General features: G+C 36.4%; 1 non-coding gene across 1 annotated transcript; it reads left to right on the top strand.

Moving 5' to 3' along the window:
* Positions 1-5,108: 5,108 nt before the first annotated feature.
* On the top strand, positions 5,109-5,216 carry LOC130983792 (small nucleolar RNA R71). Its single transcript, XR_009087768.1, has one exon. It is a non-coding gene; the product is annotated as a small nucleolar RNA R71 (small nucleolar RNA).
* Positions 5,217-12,553: the final 7,337 nt, after the last annotated feature.

Raw genomic sequence — 12,553 nt, forward strand, 5'->3', positions numbered from 1 at the left:
ACAACTTCGCACAACTAACCAGCAAGTGCACTGGGTCGTCCAAGTAATAAACCTTACGCGAGTAAGGGTCGATCCCACGGAGATTGGTGGTATGAAGCAAGCTATGGTCACCTTGTAAATCTCAGTCAGGCAGACTCAAATGGGTATATTGATGAACGAATAAAGCATAAAGATAAAGATAGAGATACTTATGTATATCATTGGTGTAAGAGCTTCAGACAAGCGTATGAAGATGCCTTCCCTTCCGTCTCTCTGCTTTCCTACTGCCTTCATCCAATCCTTCTTACTCCTTTCCATGGCAAGCTCGTGTAGGGTTTCACTGTTGTCAGCAGCTACCTCCCATCCTCTCAGTGAAAATACGTCCCTGATGCTCTGTCACAGCATAGGCTAATCATCTGTCGGTTCTCGTTCAGGCCGGAATAGAATCCATTGATTCTTTTGCGTCTGTCACTAACGCCCTAGCCTGCTAGGAGTTTGAAGCACGTCACAGTCATTCAATCATTGAATTCTACTCAGAATACCACAGACAAGGTTAGACCTTCCGGATTCTCTTGAATGCCGCCATCAGTTCTTGCCTATACCACGAAGACTCTGATCTCACGGAATGGCTGGCTCGTTTGTCAGGCGAGCACTCGGTTGTCAGGCGATCAACCCCGCATCGTGTTATCAGGAATCCAAGAGATATTCACTAAGCCTCAGATGCTTGTAGAACAAGAGTGGTTGTCAGTCACTTTGTTCATGAGTGAGAATGATGATGAGTGTCAATCATCACATTCATCAAGTTGAAGAACAAGTGATATCTTGGACAAAGAACAAGCGGAATTGAATAGAAGAACAATAGTAATTGTATTAATACTCGAGGTACAGCAGAGCTCCACACCTTAATCTATGGTGTGTAGAAACTCCACCGTTGAAAATACATAAGAACAAGGTCTAGGCATGGCCGTGAGGCCAGCTCCAAATGATCTAAGAACTAGATGTCCCAAGATGAAAATACAATAGTAAAAGGTCCTATATATAGAAAACTAGTAGCCTAGGGTGTACAGAGATGAGTAAATGACATAAAAATCCACTTCCGGGCCCACTTGGTGTGTGCTTGGGCTGAGCATTGAAGCATTTTCGTGTAGAGACCTTTTCTGGAGTTAAACGCCAGCTTTTATGCCAGTTTGGGCGTTTAACTCCCATTTAGGTGCCAGTTCCGGCGTTTAACGCTGGAATTTCTGTAGGTGACTTTGAACGCCGGTTTGGGCCATCAAATCTTGGGCAAAGTATGGACTATCATATATTGCTGGAAAGCCCAGGATGTCTACTTTCCAACGCCGTTGAGAGCGCGCCAATTGGGCTTCTGTAGCTCCAGAAAATCCACTTCGAGTGCAGGGAGGTCAGAATCCAACAGCATCTGCAGTCCTTTTGAGTCTCTGGATCAGATTTTTGCTCAGATCCCTCAATTTCAGCCAGAAAATACCTGAAATCACAGAAAAACACACAAACTCATAGTAAAGTCTAGAAAAGTGAATTTTAACTAAAAACTAATAAAAATATACTAAGAACTCAACTAAAACTACTAAAAACATACTAAAAACAATGCCAAAAAGCGTACAAATTATCCGCTCATCACAACACCAAACTTAAATTGTTGCTTGTCCCCAAGCAACTGAAAATCAAATAAGATAAAAAGAAGAGAATATACTATAGACTCCAAATTATCAATGAAACTAAGCTCCAAATTAGATGAGCGGGACTAGTAGCTTTTTGCTTCCGAACAGTTTTGGCATCTCACTTTATCCTTTGAAATTCAGAATGATTGGCTTCTTTAGGAACTTAGAATCCAGATAGTGTTATTGATTCTCCTAGTTAAGTATGATGATTCTTGAACACAGCTACTTATTGAGTCTTGGCCGTGGCCCAAAGCACTCTGTCTTCCAGTATTACCACCGGATACATACATGCCACAGACACATAATTGGGTGAACCTTTTCAGATTGTGACTTAGCTTTGCTAGAGTCCCCAATTAGAGGTGTCCAGGGTTCTTAAGCACACTCTTATTGCCTTGGATCACAACTTTATTTCTTTCTTTTTCTTTCTTTTTCTTTTTCTCTCTTTTTTTTTTTTCTCCTTCTTCTCTCTTTTTTTTTTTTGTATTCACTGCTTTTTCTTGCTTCAAGAATCATTTTTATGATTTTTCAGATCCTCAGTAACATGTCTCCTTTTTCATCATTCTTTCAAGAGCCAACAATTTTAACATTCATGAACCACAAATTCAAAAGACATATGCACTGTTTAAGCATACATTCAGAAAACAAAAGTATTGCCACCACATCAAACTAATTAAGCTAGTTTTAAAGATGAATTTGAAATCCTGTACTTCTTGTTCCTTTGTGATAAAAACAGTTTTCATTTAAGAAAGGTGATGGATTCATATTCATAGCTTTAAGGCATAGACACTAAGACACTAATGATCATAAGACACAAACATGGATAAACATAAGCATAAAAATTCGAAAAACAGAAAAATAAAGAACAAGGAGATTAAAGAACGGGTCCACCTCAGTGATGGCGGCTTGTTCTTCCTCTTGAAGGTCTTATGGAGTGCTTGAGCTCCTCAATGTCTCTTCCTTGTCTTTGTTGCTCCTCTCTCATGATTCTTTGATCTTCTCTAATTTCATGGAGGAGGATGGAATGTTCTTGGTGCTCCATCCTTAGTTGTCCCATGTTGGAACTCAATTCTCCTAGGGAGGTGTTTAGTTGCTCCCAATAGTCTTGTGGAGGAAAGTGCATCCCTTGAGGTATCTCAGGGATCTCTTGATGAGAGGGGTCTCTTTGTTTGCTCCATCCTTTTCTTAGTGATGGGCTTGAGGTCATGCCTTCTCAGTTGAACCGGCTTTGGATGCCATAAATGGTTATGGAAAAACAAAAAACAACGCTTTTTCCACACCAAACTTAAAAGGTTTGCTCGTCCTCGAGCAAAAGAAGAAGAAGAGAGTAGAAGAAGAAGAAATGAGGAAGAAGGGAATGGCTTTGTGTTCGGCCATTAGGGGAAGAAGTAGTGTTTAGGGTGTGTAAAAATGAAGGAGTGATGATGATAGTGGGATTTGATAGGTGGGAGTTTTTGGGGAAGAGGTATTGAGGTGATTGGTGAATGGGTGAAGAAGAGAGATGGTGGTGGGGTTGGTGGGGATCCTGTGGGGTCCACAGATCCTTAGGTGTCAAGGAAAAGTCATCCCTGCACCAAATGGCAATCAAATCACGTTTTGTGCCAAATCTGGCGTTAAACGCTGGGCTAGTGCCCCTTTCTGGCGTTTAACGCCAGGTTCTTGCCCTTTCCTGGCGTTTAACGCCAATCTGGTGCCCCTTTCTGGCGTTAAACGCCCAGAATGGTGCCAGACTGGGCGTTAAACGCCCAACTGCTAGCCTCACTGGCGTTTAAACGCCAGTGAGTTCTTCCTCCAGGGTGTGCTGTTTTTCTTCCTGTTTTTCATTCTGTTTTTGCTTTTTCAATTGATTTTGTGTCTTCTCATGATCATCAACCTACAAAAAAACATAAAATAACAAAAGAAAATAGTCAAAATATAACATTGGGTTGCCTCCCAACAAGCGCTTCTTTAATGTCAGTAGCTTGACAGATGGCTCTCATGGAGCCTCACATTTTCTCAGAGCAATGTTGGAACCTCCCAACACCAAACTTAGAGTTTGAATGTGGGGGTTCAACACCAAACTTAGAGTTTGGCAGTGGCCTCCCAACACCAAACTTAGAGTTTGACTGTGGGGGCTCTATTTGACTCTGATTTGAGAGAAGCTCTTCATGCTTCTTCTCTATGGTGACAGAGGGGTATCCTTGAGTCTTAAACACAAAGGATTCTTCATTCACTTGAATGATCAGTTTACCTCCATCAACATCAATCACAGCCTTTGCTGTGGCTAAGAAGGGTCTGCCAAGGATGATGGATTCATCCATGCACTTCCCAGTCTCTAGGACTATAAAATCAGTAGGGATGTAATGGCCTTCAGTCTTTACCAAGACATCCTCTACAAGTCCATGAGCTTGTTTTCTTGAGTTGTCTGCCATCTCTAGTGAGATTCTTGCAGCTTGCACCTCAAAGATCCTTAGCTTCTCCATTACTGAGAGAGGCATGAGGTTTACACTTTGACCCTAAGTCACACAGAGCCTTCTTGAAGGTCATGGTGCCTATGGTACAAGGTATGGAAAACTTTCCAGGATCTTGTCTCTTTTGAGGTAATTTCTGCCTAGACAAGTCATCCAGTTCTTTGGTGAGCAAAGGAGGTTCATCCTCCCAAGTCTCATTTCCAAATAACTTGTCATTTAGCTTCATGATTGCTCCAAGGTATTTAGCAACTTGCTCTTCAGTGACATACTCATCCTCTTCAGAGGAAGAATACTCATTAGAGCTCATGAATGGCAGAAGTAAGTCCAATGGAATCTCTATGGTCTCATTTTGAGCCTCAGATTCCCATGGTTCCTCATTAGGAAACTCAGAGGAGGCTAGTGCACGCCCATTGAGGTCTTCCTCAGTGGCGTCCACCTCCTCTCTTTCCTCTCCAAATTCGGCCATGGTTATGGCTTTGCACTCTCCTTTTGGATTTTTTTTTTCTGTATTGCTTGGAAGAGTACTTGGAGGGAGTTCAGTAAGTTTCTTGCTCAGCTGTCCCACTTGTGCCTCCAAATTCCTAATGGAGGACCTTGTTTCAGTCATGAAACTTTGAGTGGTTTTGATTAGATCAGAGACCATGGTTGCTAAGTCATAAGCTTCTTCTTCAGATGAAGCATCCTTAGTACTGCTTGGTGCATTTTGCATTCCAGACAGACTTTGAGAAATTAAATTGACTTGTTGAGTCAATATCTTGTTCTGAGCCAGTATAGCATTCAGAGCATCAATCTCAAGAACTCCTTTCTTCTGACTAGTCCCATTGTTCACAGGATTCCTTTCAGAAGTGTACATGAATTGGTTATTTGCAACCATTTCAATGAGCTCTTGAGCCTCTGTAGGCGTCTTCTTCAGATGAAGAGATCCTTCAGCAGAACTATCCAAAGACATCTTGGATAGTTCAGAGATACCATCATAGAAAATACCTATGATGCTCTATTCAGAAAGCATGTCTGAAGGACATTTTCTGATCAATTGTTTGTATCTTTCCCAAGCTTCATAGAGGGATTCACTATCCTTCTGTCTGAAGGTTTGGACTTCCACTCTAAGCTTACTCAATTTTTGAGGTGGAAAGAACTTTGCCAAGAAGGCATTGACTAGCTTTTCCCATGAGTCCAGGCTTTCTTTTGGTTGAGAGTCCAACCATATTCTAGCTCTGTCTCTTACAGCAAAAGGGAATAGCATCAGTCTGTAGACCTCAGGGTCAACCCCATTAGTCTTGTATGTGTCACAGATTTGCAAGAACTCAGTTAAAAACTGATGAGGATCTTCCATTGGAAGTCCATGGAACTTGCAATTCTGTTGCATTAGAGAAACCAACTGAGGCTTAAGCTCAAAGTTGTTTGCTCCAATGGCAGGGATAGAGATGCTTCTCCCATAGAAGTCGGGAGTAGGTGCAGTAAAGTCACCCAGCACCTTCCTTGCATTGTTGGCATTGTTGTTGTTTTCGGCTGCCATGGGTTCTTCTTCTTCTTTGAAGAATTCGGTTAGGTTCTCTACAGAGAGTTGTGCCTTGGCTTCTCTTAGCTTTCGCTTCAAGGTCCTTTCAGGTTCAGGGTCAGCTTCAACAAGAATGCCTTTGTCCTTGTTCCTGCTCATATGAAAGAGAAGAGAACAAGAAAATATGGAATCCTCTATGTCACAGTATAGAGATTCCTTGAGGTGTCAGAGGAAGAAGAGAAATAGAAGACAGAAGTAGAAAATTCGAACTTATCAAAGAAGATGGAGTTTGAATTTTGCATTAAGGGATAGTGTTAGTCCATAAACAAAAGGATGTGAGAAGAAGGGAAGTAATTTTCGAAAATTAAGTAAAAGATTTTGAAAACATTTTGAAAAACACTTAATTGATTTTCGAAAATAAGAGTGGAAAAGAAATCAAGTGATTTTTGAAAAAGATTTTGAAATTAGAAATTAAAAAGATTTGATTGAAAACTGTGATTAAAAAGATATGATTTGAAAATAATTTTAAAAGATATGATTTTAAAAATTAATGACTTGCCTAACAAGAAAAGATATGATTCAAACATAAAACCTTCCTCAACAGAAAAGGCAAAAAATGTTCAATCAAATCATTAATTGTTAGTAAGTATCTTTGAAAAAGGAAAGAAATTGATTTTGAAAACATTTGATTGAAAAGATATGATTTGAAAAAGATTTGATTTTGAAAAACTTTGAAAACTTGAAAAAAATTGATTTTGAAAACAAAATCTTCCCCTTTTGCCATCCTGGCGTTAAACGCCCAGAATGGTGCACATTCTGGCGTTTAACGCCCAAAACTATACCCTTTTGGGCGTTAAACGCCCAGCCAGGCACCCTAGCTGGCGTTTAAACGCCAGTCTGTCTTCTTCACTGGGCATTTTGAATGCCCAGCTTTTTCTGTATAATTCCTCTGCAGTATGTTCTGAATCTTCAATTCTCTGTATTATTGACTTGAAAAGACACAAATAAAAATTTTTTGGATTTTTAATAATCAAAATGCAACTAAAATCAAATAACAATGCATGCAAGACACCAAACTTAGCAGTTTGTATACTACTGACACTAATGAGAATGCATATGAGACACATAAACACTCAAGTCAAGAGAATTCAAAGATTAGAGTAAGAAATCATCAAGAATTACTTGAAGATCCTTAAAACACATGAATGAATTTGAAAAATGCAAGAAGAATAGAAACATGCAATTGACACCAAACTTAAGATGAGACTCTAGACTCAAACAAGAAATATTTTTTTTTTGGTTTTTATGATTTTGTAATTTTTTTGTGCTTTTTCGAAAATTATATGAAAAGAAAAATAAAGGTATCAAAATTCTTAATGAGAATTCCAGGAATCATGCAATGTTAGTCTAAAGCTTTAGTCTAAAGGAATTGGACATGGCCGGCTAAGCTTCAGCAGGACATTGCATTCAAGAGCTAAATTGATGATGATCAATCAGCTTTGGTGATGATAAGAACATCACCTTGAAACACTAGAATTCATTCTTAAGAACTCTGAAGAAAAATAATACCTAATCTAAGCAACAAGATGAACCGTCAGTTGTCCATACACAAGAACAATCCCCGGCAACGGCGCCAAAAACTTGGTGCACGAAATTGTGATCAATACTTTTCGAAACATAAACAATCCCTAGTAATGGCTCCAAAGCCTTGGTGCTCAATACCATGGCATAAACACAACTTCGCACAACTAACCAGCAAGTGCACTGGGTCGTCCAAGTAATAAACCTTACGCGAGTAAGGGTCGATCCCACGGAGATTGGTGGTATGAAGCAAGCTATGGTCACCTTGTAAATCTCAGTCAGGCAGACTCAAATGGGTATATTGATGAACGAATAAAGCATAAAGATAAGATAGAGATACTTATGTATATCATTGGTGTAAGAGCTTCAGACAAGCGTATGAAGATGCCTTCCCTTCCGTCTCTCTGCTTTCCTACTGCCTTCATCCAATCCTTCTTACTCCTTTCCATGGCAAGCTCGTGTAGGGTTTCACTGTTGTCAGCAGCTACCTCCCATCCTCTCAGTGAAAATACGTCCCTGATGCTCTGTCACAGCATAGGCTAATCATCTGTCGGTTCTCGTTCAGGCCGGAATAGAATCCATTGATTCTTTTGCGTCTGTCACTAACGCCCTAGCCTGCTAGGAGTTTGAAGCACGTCACAGTCATTCAATCATTGAATTCTACTCAGAATACCACAGACAAGGTTAGACCTTCCGGATTCTCTTGAATGCCGCCATCAGTTCTTGCCTATACCACGAAGACTCTGATCTCACGGAATGGCTGGCTCGTTTGTCAGGCGAGCACTCGGTTGTCAGGCGATCAACCCCGCATCGTGTTATCAGGAATCCAAGAGATATTCACTAAGCCTCAGATGCTTGTAGAACAAGAGTGGTTGTCAGTCACTTTGTTCATGAGTGAGAATGATGATGAGTGTCAATCATCACATTCATCAAGTTGAAGAACAAGTGATATCTTGGACAAAGAACAAGCGGAATTGAATAGAAGAACAATAGTAATTGTATTAATACTCGAGGTACAGCAGAGCTCCACACCTTAATCTATGGTGTGTAGAAACTCCACCGTTGAAAATACATAAGAACAAGGTCTAGGCATGGCCGTGAGGCCAGCTCCAAATGATCTAAGAACTAGATGTCCCAAGATGAAAATACAATAGTAAAAGGTCCTATATATAGAAAACTAGTAGCCTAGGGTGTACAGAGATGAGTAAATGACATAAAAATCCACTTCCGGGCCCACTTGGTGTGTGCTTGGGCTGAGCATTGAAGCATTTTCGTGTAGAGACCTTTTCTGGAGTTAAACGCCAGCTTTTATGCCAGTTTGGGCGTTTAACTCCCATTTAGGTGCCAGTTCCGGCGTTTAACGCTGGAATTTCTGTAGGTGACTTTGAACGCCGGTTTGGGCCATCAAATCTTGGGCAAAGTATGGACTATCATATATTGCTGGAAAGCCCAGGATGTCTACTTTCCAACGCCGTTGAGAGCGCGCCAATTGGGCTTCTGTAGCTCCAGAAAATCCACTTCGAGTGCAGGGAGGTCAGAATCCAACAGCATCTGCAGTCCTTTTGAGTCTCTGGATCAGATTTTTGCTCAGATCCCTCAATTTCAGCCAGAAAATACCTGAAATCACAGAAAAACACACAAACTCATAGTAAAGTCTAGAAAAGTGAATTTTAACTAAAAACTAATAAAAATATACTAAGAACTCAACTAAAACTACTAAAAACATACTAAAAACAATGCCAAAAAGCGTACAAATTATCCGCTCATCAACCTACTACTACTATTACTTGGAACTTCAATAGAATAAAGATATGAATGCACAATTTCAAGTAATTTTCTAGCTTTCTATGACTTTTCTGTAGGAAATAGATTTCTGTGCTTCTTTTTCATTTGACGAATCTTACAAACACAATTAGGAATAGAACTTGTGGTAGCCCAGAAACAAGTCTTTTCTTGATAGGTAGTCCGGAAAAATGAAAATGCTCAAACCGCATATGTCACAACTAGCTATCATCAAGTATTATAGAATTCATGCAAGAGAAATTAACATGTTGAATTTCAATGAAAATATTCTGTTTGAAGTCATCTTTGTTTTATCTATGAACATTCCGTTGTTGTCAAACACAGTGTAATATCTACGATATGTTATCATCTTATATTCCTTCTCAGATAACTGTCCTATACTCAGTAAATTGTAATCAAGTTCAGGAGTATAAAAAACATTAGAAATATAACTCAGAGAACCATTTTTTAATCTAATTGATATATGCCCTTTTTTCTTCGATAAGAATCTTCGTACTATTACCAAACTTCAATAATAGTTTAACTAAATCATCTAATGAAAAAAATAATTCCTTTCTATTAAACATATGATTACTATATGCATTATTTAAGTATTATATATTTACATCTTCAACACATGAATTATTTATAAAAAATAAAGTTTGAGTACCTGAATTATTATTAATATTTTGATGCTAATTTTTTACAATGTGTATTTGATTATTATTCTAAAAGAATAATTCACCACTATTAAAAAAACTTCATACAACCCTATATCTTCAACTTAATACTTATATATTTATAACTTATTTATTAATTTATTTTAAAATATTTTTTTATTGAATTATCGATTGAACCAATTTTTTTTGGTGTTTTAATATTTTTTTTTGGTGTCTATAATTGAACCAATTAAACCCATAAATCAATGACTAAAACAATTTAACTGACAGATTTAGTTCTCAAAACCTTGCAATTCATCTAAATCTAACCTAAATTATATGTAACTTTTTTTTTTGGACGGGAAATTATATGTAACTTCAAATTTGAAACAGGACAACACGTGTTTATAAGGCCTACAGCAAGACAATGTAGGTGGGACTCAATTTGGCGTTCACGATAGCACACGAGAAACGTGCACTCGTTTTGGTGGGACTCAATTTATTTTAGAATAAAATAATAAATAAATTAAAAAATTTACATTTTAAATTGACTAATTTAAAAAAAATATAACAAAATTTTTTAAAATAATAAATATAATATAATATTTTTAAATTAATCTTTATAATTAAAATTAAAAATTTTAATTTAAACCAATTTATTTACGTTTATTTTTTAAAAAATTATTGATATTTTTAAAAAAATTTAATTTATCCTAAATATAAATTTTTAAAAATCTATTTGTATTTATTTTTTTGTGTTTTCACGAAAGAACGGCCATCAAGATATGCTAAATTATTAATTAAGAGATTTCAACACAACAACAAAAAATTCCTACACGTCTCTTGCTAAATGAAAATTTGTAATATGGTCCATACTTTTGTCTTTTAATCTTTTTGTCATGAAAAGCGAAATACTATTTAGGATTGGCAATTCATATCTTATTTGTAGGTATTTAATTCGATCTAATCTATTTAAATATAGTAAATTATTCGATCCGTTACGAATAAGATAAAAATTATATTGATCTAAGTATGTTTGCAGATAAGGTAGAATATGAATTTAGGGTGTATTCTATCCTACTCTACATGCACTCCATATATAACACATATTTTATAAAAATTACGTATACAAAAAATAAGGTGAGAGTTAAATTTACAATTTCTCTCATGTAATGACTTATAATAAATGGGTAACTACTAAATTAATTAGTTAATTTAATAATTTAGAGCATTAATTTTTTATTTTATTAATATGTATAAAATTCGAAATAATTAAATTTTATATTTATTTTAAAAAATTGATATTTTTATAGGTAAAATAGGGTAGAATAAGATTTAGAACTTTAGGGTACGGTTAAAGTTAGAATTAAAAAAATTTTCAACCTACAAATAATATAGAGTAGAATTTTAATAAAATTTTTAACTCACAAATAAAATTAGAATAGAGTCAAAATCTTATCCTATACTACTTATTACCAGCCATAACTCTATTGTCTACACTTTTTCAGCAACACTATACGTTACTTGTAATCCTATTGAATTTAAGATCTCCTCTATCATCATTAATAAATCAACAACATTTAACACTTTTCTTCTCTGAGACGTGTGAGCATCTGAGCATCTTTTCTATCTTTTCCTAATGAATTTGTATTTAAATTATTGAATTTAATCAAGAATTAATTAGGATGTAGCCATTATGGATGCTACTTTGAGTCTTGCGCAATTCTGTTTATTTTAGATAACATTTGGCTGAATTTGATGGAAAGGAAGCATGTAAAAGTGGAAGGAATCGCAAAGCTGTCAAGCCTGACATCTTTGCATTCAATCAATCATAACTTGAGTTACAGAGGTCCAAATAAGGCGGTTTCAGTTGCGTTGAAAAGCTAACATCCGGAATTTCGCAAAGATATACAATTTGACATAGTTGATCTGGCGTTTAAGGGCGCGCACTCGCACATCACGCGCACGCGCACATTGGCTAAAAGTCTATCGGCGTGCACGCACACCTGGCGCGTACGCGCGACATGCGCGACGCACTGTTAACTTAGATTTCGCCCTCACCGATTTCTGGGCTGCTCCATGACAACAATAAAAAAGTCTTGTGACCCACAAATTCAGTCCAACAAAATATATAAATTCAATTATAATTTTAGTCTTTATTATCTTATCTTTATCTTATCTTTAGTTCTCTTATTTTATTTTTATTTACTTTATCTTTCATAGGACAATACTCTATATATATTTAGTTTTACCCTCATAGTTTACAACACACTTTAATTCAATTCAAATCAAATCAATCAACAATCAATAAAAGTTCGCATCTTTGCTTTTCTTATTCTTTCACAATTTTATCATATATATACCATCTTAAATTAAAATAACATGCATTTATTATTGTAAACTTTTATTATTGTTATTATTTAAACATTTCACTGAAACAAGAGAAGTGTCATTCTTTCATCAATCAAAATTTTAAGTTCTGAAGTCAATATGATTTAATGTCATTAATATTAGAAGGATGTACATGTACTTGTGGTGGAGACGATCGATGCCTCATGCCTAGCTATAGTTACTGTTGAAACCGAATGAAGCCAGTAGCGAAGATGAGTAGCCAAGTAGGTTTATCTTTGTCTACGTTAAACTACAGTAAAAAAAATGAGCACAAGTGCACAACATATGCTTGATTTTTTTTTGATAAATTAAAAATAAATTTAAATTTAATTTAATAATTTATCGTTAATCAACAAATATTACATATAAAATAAAATTTAAATTCTAATACTTGAACGAGTGAGTTGATTACTCTATTAACTAAAATTAGTTAAAATTTAAATCCCTTTACGTACAGTAATTAGGTGGTGTAGATTGTGAGTGCGGATTTAAGTAGGAGCCCTGGAGGATATACTCAAAAAGATATAAACTGTTTAG

This window comes from Arachis stenosperma, chromosome 5, assembly GCF_014773155.1.
Source record: "Arachis stenosperma cultivar V10309 chromosome 5, arast.V10309.gnm1.PFL2, whole genome shotgun sequence".
NCBI lineage: Eukaryota > Viridiplantae > Streptophyta > Magnoliopsida > Fabales > Fabaceae > Arachis > Arachis stenosperma.